The sequence below is a fragment of the Camelina sativa genome, chromosome 11 (assembly GCF_000633955.1).
Source record: "Camelina sativa cultivar DH55 chromosome 11, Cs, whole genome shotgun sequence".
In the NCBI taxonomy this organism is placed as follows: domain Eukaryota; kingdom Viridiplantae; phylum Streptophyta; class Magnoliopsida; order Brassicales; family Brassicaceae; genus Camelina; species Camelina sativa.
The window spans coordinates 38872034-38880167 of record NC_025695.1 but is presented as its reverse complement, the minus strand read 5'-3'; positions in this window follow the sequence as shown (position 1 = coordinate 38880167).

The following is an 8134-nucleotide window of genomic DNA, read 5'->3' as shown; positions in this document are numbered from 1 at the left end:
TAGATTCAGCCTAGTGATGGTGAAGCAGCGAATAAAGTGAAATCTTGAAACAACCCGAGCCGTTTTTTTTTTAATAATAACAATATATAATTAAGCATTACATATTACTTAACTAACCAACCAAACCACAATTCATCATTAAACCAGCAACAACCAATAACATGCCCAGCAGAAACTTATAACATGAATCAACTCAAACACACAACATCATTACAATAACTTTATTAACCAATCTATCCAACAATGTAGCATAATTCTATCCAAGGTTCCAACATCAATTACATAACCATAACACAACAACCGAGACCCTAGATCATCCTCCTCCTCATCGCCATGATTCCACGTCATATTCCTGCACACCACAAACAATAATTGAGATGCGTAAGTATATCACAAATACTTAGTGAGGCAATCCTCCCATCTACTGGGCTATACACACAAGCAACTGAGAAAAAAATCTTTAACAAACAACAAACAAAACACGACAAACCAGGAAAAAACAAGCATCAGCCGTCTGCTGGACAAGTTGGTGTCGACCGACACCTCTCCTCCAACGCCTTGGTGTCAACCGACACCCCTCTCGTGTCGATCAACACCGAATCTGCAACACGTTCTGCATGAAGCCGAAAGTCGTAGATCCGCTTCCCAAAACCTCCAAATCATCCAAAACTCACCCAAAGGTCCTGGAAACTCAAGGGAACCAACAACCAACCACAAACATACAAGAAAACAACACAAACAGCCACAAGAAAAGAAAAACAAAGGATTCTCAGACTTAGATCAGCCATGGTCATGCATTCACCTCTTTTGTAGAAATTTCAGACCCTAAACAACGAAACCTTCGGAAGCTTCTCCTTCTTCTCTAGCACCAGATCTCTCTGTAAGACCCCAACCCTAAAATCCCGTACATGGCCGCACAGGCCAATAAAAATTTCTTAGGGCCTATGTAAATTCTACTCATTCGTTCAACAATATGCAACAACGGATATGTAAAACAGGTGATACAACTTAAATATACGCATTCATTAATTTAGAGATTCAAATTATCCTTAACAAATCATTCTTAACACGATGCATGGTACCAATACAATCCTTAGCAATAAAGACCATAATCTAAAAACTACCCAAGCCACCATCCTCTTCCTCCCTTGCCTCTGTGACACGAGCTGGTCAGCTACTAAATTCTTGGTCATCGGACCTTTCCTTTCCTGCGTCCATAAAAGGAGGCTTAAGCAAACTAGCGGTCATCCCGTCTCACTAGGCTCAGCTCAACAATCTCAATCCGACACAGGGTATATTCCAATCAAGTCACGCAAGTCAAACAATTCAATAGGATAGTTGTCTAAGTCATTTAGACCAACCACCATTCATATTGCAATAGAACACATTAACCATTAACCAAGACAAGCAATTAACGAGAATAAATAAACCACGGGTCAAGAGAATCAACCATAGAACTCGGCCACAGTCACGCACTCACCTTCGGTATCGACCTAAGGTTTAATCTCTCAATTCCTATGCCCAAATCTGATCCCCGCTTCTACACGGACAGATCAATACCGTTAATAACCGATGTATACCCCATATACCATCGACGGATCAAGGTGGAAGGATACTTACCGTTCCTTTCTTGACTTAGACTTAGGATCTCTCGGTTTAAGCTTCGATGGAAACTCTTTCTCTTTCTCGCGGCGGCTCTCGGATGTGTATGCGAACTCTAGAGAATTTTCTAAGGGTTTCTATCTCTTATATAGGGGTGACCAAACCGCCTCGAGTTTCCTCAAAACAATAAGCCTTATCGTCCCCTACCTTCCCTTATTTTTCGCATCAATCCTTATCCGACCAATTTTGCTTTTTCCGCGAGTTTCTATTTCTCTCGGGTTTCCTTTTCCGTGAGTCGGCTTAATCTCCGCAAGATTACCGAGTTCCCGGGCCACCCATCGGCCCATAGTCTAATCGACCCATCCTTGTCCATCGGCCCGATCCATCGTTCACCGATGCAACCATTTCCGGATAGTCCTACTTCACTATCACTCTCACTATCACTATCACTAGGACTTTCATTCCCATTTCCACTCGGACTATCACTTAGACTAAGTACCAGAAATCTCCCATTTTCATCCAGAAACTTACATGCTTGCATCATCTACAATGTAAGCTAAGGATCCCTTTTTCTTCAGTTCAAACATCTGTTCACTACTTCGGTAGTCTCAAACTCCTCTTCTTCAGACTCACGGTCAGTGTCTTATTTGATACGGAGGTTTGTACCAAATTCGTCCTGACGAAGTCCCATTCGTGTACCGCTATCGACACTTATCTGCACTGGTTATCGTACCGCTACCGGCACTTATCGGCACTGGTTACCGTACCGCTATCGGCACTTATCAGCACTGGTTGCCGTACCGCTATCGGCACTTATCGGTACTGGTTTTCGTACCGCTATCGGCACCTATCAGCACTGGTTGCCGTACCGCTATCGTACCTTCTCATGTACCACATACGTACCATCTCATGTACCGCGTACATACCATCCCATGTACCGTGTATGTATCATCTCATGTAATGCGTAAATACCATCCCATGTACCGCGTACGTACCATCCCATGTACCGCGTACGTACCATGGAAATGGGTCGTTACACTCTCCTCCACAGGAATAGATCTTCCCAAACAAGCCAAGAATCTCCCCCAAAAGCCCCACACTCTCAAGCGCTCCTCTCTCTCTTTTCCTCTCTATTTTTCTCTCTAGAACGGCACAAAATCTAAAACCCACGACCCTAGGTCGACTTTCCCTTTAAATACCTTGGTTTAGAGGTTTCACTTAAACCAAATCACTCCAATTCGACAATTAAATCAATCTGGTCGAACCAGAAATTGATGGTGTCGATCGACACTCCCTTAGTACTATCGACACCCACTCCTCAAACCCACAATTTGGTTCGCGGATGTTACAAATCTCATGAGGGAAAGAACGAAGAAGAAGTGAAAGAGGACAAGTCTGAGAAAGAAGATGAGGTATAAGATGGTGCATCTTCTTCGCTACCAAAACTTCATCGTGTTAAACATTTGTCATCCACAAAGCAGGAAACAAAGGAGAAAATTGGCTACGAGAGCACTTTATCTGGTAAGCTATTTCACACTCATCTTATGGTTTGTTTTCCCTAAATTTTTTCATCTCAAGTAATCTCTCTCGAATCCTACCTATTGAGAGGAATTTGAAGCCAAATTTATTGAGGAGTATAAGGACTTGTAATGTATTGTAATTAGTGAATTACTAATGTATAACTTAGTAAGTTTACATACCTTTCATCTTTGTTTCCTTCTTTACCATCACAAGCTCTATCACGACATTTATCCTCATTATTTGCTTCACGACCTTTATCCTCATTATTTGCTTCACGAGCTCTAGCATCATTACCTGTTTCAGAAATCTTGTTCTTTTCCACATAGAGCTCAACTGATTTTGTCCAAATCGCAGCTAGACACATTCTCTGAATTTTTTTAGATACATTATACAACAGCTTCAAGTCTGTAAATATCACATATGGAAGTTTGTACCAGATCCTATGCCCAAACAAATACACCCCAATAAACTCTATCATGTTTGTGAAAACTGTTTCAGGCTTGCGTTCAAGAGTGTGAGTCTCACCTCCTTGATATGTAATCACATTACCTTCTGAGTTGACAAACTTTTCATCATGGTAGATCTGGAAAGTAGCATTATCAGAGCTGAAAAACAAAAGAAAATTGTGTGAATTTCAGAATTTGACAATCTATACAATTGAGAATTTTTTTACTTCCTAACACAATTATCTATTTCGCAATTATCTATATAGAGTTCAGACTCATGTGCCTTCGAGAACCAAGGGGTCTTCGAGCCTGCTGCATCTATCACCAATGCAAATATTAAACCCAAAATATTAGATACTCAAACCATCTATCAACATCTACCATAAAAACGTAAGAACGGATAAACAATGAAAAAATCAGAAATGTTAATCTAAAATTTACCTTCTAGGAATTGGCTCGTCGACTCCCATCTCATCGTCAACACATGGATTAATCACTACTAACTTTCGACGCAATAAGCTATTCTGATTCACCAAGCCCTAAATCTAGGTTTCTTCTTTTACGAGAGAGCCACAAATCGAGTGAGAGATTTGGGGACAAACGAAAAATGAAGTCGTTTTCCAAATAAAAAATGACATTATTTTGGACAAAATTTAACACTCTTAGTTAAAGGAGAACAACGTTGATTTGCTATCTGTGCACACGTGGAATCCACGTCATGTAAGTTTAACTAAAAGATTAACATAATTAATAATTAATCACGTTTTTGTATATTGAGATACAAAATCATAAATATAGGTATAAAATTTAAATAATTTAAAAATACATTAAATTTTGCGTAGTCGATATTCCGATGTATGGATGGAACTACGATTAATCCATAGTGGATTAGTCCATATCAGTGACACATGATTATCTTTATCTATTACAACTTGAATAGTTATGATTTATGATTAATTAGTTAATATCTTTTCAAAATTCTCCACACAAAAAAAAAAATAATAAAAATAAAAAAAAATCTCATTTATAATATTCTTTGGTATCCTTTCTGCAAAAAGGGTATTGCTTTCGTTAAATTTTATATGTTAATTTCTTTTCCAAATCACTTTATTCTTAAAAGGGTAGCCCTCTTCTCAATATCTGGATAAAGCTTAGAGTATACACTGATATTAATTTAACATAGCACATACGCATGCCAATAATTTTAATTATATATAGCAGCATCTATACATTTATTAATTATTCTCATGGAATAATAATACGTACTATCTCTAAAAATGGTAACGTTTATATTAATTGGAACAATATGCAGTTTTCTAATAAATTTATACGGACGATTAGTATTATTGCTACTTGGCTTTGATCAAAAAGGAAAAAAAAGTTATATATATATATATATANAGAGAGAGAGAGAGAGAGAGAGAGAGAGAGAGAGAGAGAGAGAGAGAGAGAGAGAGAGAGAGAGAGAGAGAGAGAGAGAGAGAGAGAGAGAGAGAGAGAGAGAGAGAGAGAGAGAGAGAGAGAGAGAGAGAGAGAGAGAGAGAGAGAGAGAGAGAGAGAGAGAGAGAGAGAGAGAGAGAGAGAGAGAGAGAGAGAGAGAGAGAGAGAGAGAGAGAGAGAGAGAGAGAGAGAGAGAGAGAGAGAGAGAGAGAGAGAGAGAGAGAGAGAGAGAGAGAGAGAGAGAGAGAGAGAGAGAGAGAGAGAGAGAGAGAGAGAGAGAGAGAGAGAGAGAGAGAGAGAGAGAGAGAGAGAGAGAGAGAGAGAGAGAGAGAGAGAGAGAGAGAGAGATTTGGGGACAAACGAAAAATGACGTCGTTTTGGAAAAAATTTCACACTCTCATATAAAGGAAAACAACATTGATTTGCTATCTCTGCACACGTGGAATCCACGTCATATTGGCTTAACTAAGAGATTAACATAATTAATAATTAATCACGTTTTTGTATATTTAGATACAAAATCATAAGTTTAGGTATAAAATTCAAATAATTTAAAAATACGTGATATTTCGCATAGTCGATAGTCCGATATATGGACCGAACTATGATTAATCCATGGTGGATTAGTCTATATCATGATTATCTTTATCTATTACAACTTGAATACTTATGATTTATGATTAATTAGTTAATATCTTTTCAAAATTCTCCACAAAAAAGAAAAAAATCTCATTTATAATATTCTTTGATATCCTTTCTGCACAAAGGGTATTGCTTTCGTTAAATTTTATATATTATTTTTTTTTCCAAATCACTTTATTCTTAAAAGGGTAACCCTCTTCTCAATATCTGGAAAAAGCTTAGAGTATACACTGATATTAATTTAACATAGCACATACGCATGCCAATAATTTTAATTATATATAGCAGCATCTATACATTTATTAATTATTCTCATGGAATAATAATACGTACTATCTCTAAAAATGGTAAAGTTTATATTAATTGGAACAATATGCAGTTTTCTAATAAATTTATACGGATGATTAGTATTATTGCTACTTGGCTTTGATCAAAAAAGAAAAAAAAAGTTATATATATATATATATATATATATATGTTTAGCTACTTGCCAAAAATATATATATATATATTAGTATTATTGCTATTTAATTCCTCTCCACCTTATTAATCTACATATAGACAAATATGATGATCCAGATCCACTAACGTTTTGATTCGTATCCTTAAATGTGATATGATATATCGATTGCATCGATGATCTCGACATACGTCATAGTAGATTACGAAGGTATTTAAATGGTTATTAAGATGCTTTTGAGTTTTGACAAAACAAATATACGTCTGACGTTCTTTTTGGTTTAATGTGTGAGAACATTCTTGTTTCATTACAAAGAATATTCGTTTTTCGTGTTTGTCATATCCAAGCAAAATTAACCTAACCTGCAGTTTAAAAATATTTGTTTCGCTAACTTCAGATGTTAAATTCTTATTTAGTAATCATCTAGAACATTTTTATTTTATTTTTGAAAATTAATCATCTAGAATATTAAACTCCATTTTAATTACAGTATATAAAAGAAATCGTCATGATCTCCGACTCAAATTTAAGTGTTATTCGACAATTATAACTAGAATGCTATGGCACAAACTTCTTTACGTTAAACTGCATAAGATAAGAGCAGGCCTATATGCCACTTTATCTTTTTTTCGAAAAGAACATATATAGGTGCCATAGCAGTTTATTTCTGTAAGTTAATATAGAAGGAGACAAAAGATCTACGTTTATTTCTCTTTTGATAAACAATAATTTAGAGAAGTTAAAATTCGACCGATGGAATCTTCACGAGCTGCGAGGACGAAAAAAGTTTTGGGGACAAAAACCAAGTGCATGTGAAGTATAGTGGCTTAATGATTAATCTAGCTTTTGTGCATGTATATAATACATTTCAGTTCCTAGGAAATCAATATTGTATTCGAAAAAGTTTTTAAAAATTTCTGTATTTCTACGGTTTTATCTATTAACAGGTATACTTAATTATTTCAATTATTCCATTAGTATCTATATATACACGAAAAACTAACATTTATGAAAAAAGTCTTACCAATTATGTTACATCAATAAGACAATAATCGATTCCCGTAGTCAACTAAGTGCTAATTATATACTCCGTTATGGTTTTACTTTTTGTATCACAACTTGTCATATATATATATCTACGAGTGTTTTAGCCAGCTATCTATATCGTACAAGAAAATAGCATAAAAAACGTTCGACTGTGGTAAGTTGTAAAAATAACTTCTTAGTCAGATAAACTAAATATATATTATAAAGCTAAAAAACAACAGTGTTATGATGAACTAGCTAGATACGATATATATACTCTATGTTGTTTAACATGTCTTTTGAATACGCAACGGAAGACAAATCTTGATAAAATGAAAAGACTAGTCGAAACTCATCTATAACTCATTCACAGAGATAAGAATTATTTTCGATAAAATGTTAAATTAACGTAGCAAAGATAAGATGTAAAACACACCACGGATAAAATCGAGTGCCAGTCGGAAAAGAAAAACATGAAGCTTATGTACGGTATCAATTTTTTATGCATGAACATTAAGAGTAGAGAAGAAAACTATATATCCTCTAATGCTATACGTAATATTGCACTTCAGTGAAGGATCAAACATCATTTAGTTGTTTTAGGACTAAAATATAGAATGTTGCTAAGAATCATGTAAGCTCTTGTGGAACAAAAACGGACTCTTGCATAAACTAAGACAAACATGTGAACTAAAAGAAAAAAAAACCTGTGAACTAAATATGCAACATTAGGTCGAGTCACAAGGTAGATAAATGGGATGTCCAACTAGGTGAGGTCAAGGAGAATAATACTAGTTCACTTTCCTAGCTTTTGGCTCTCCTTCATCGGAAAAGTGGATGGTGTCACCCCAAGAACTCTTGAATTAAAAATGTAATATCCAATGCGTACTTTCTTTGAGACCAGACAATGTTGTATGGAGTATGAAAATATGTAACGAAGATAAATTAATTTTTGCCGTTATCCCGAGATTTTTTTGCTAAAATCATAATCTTTTCA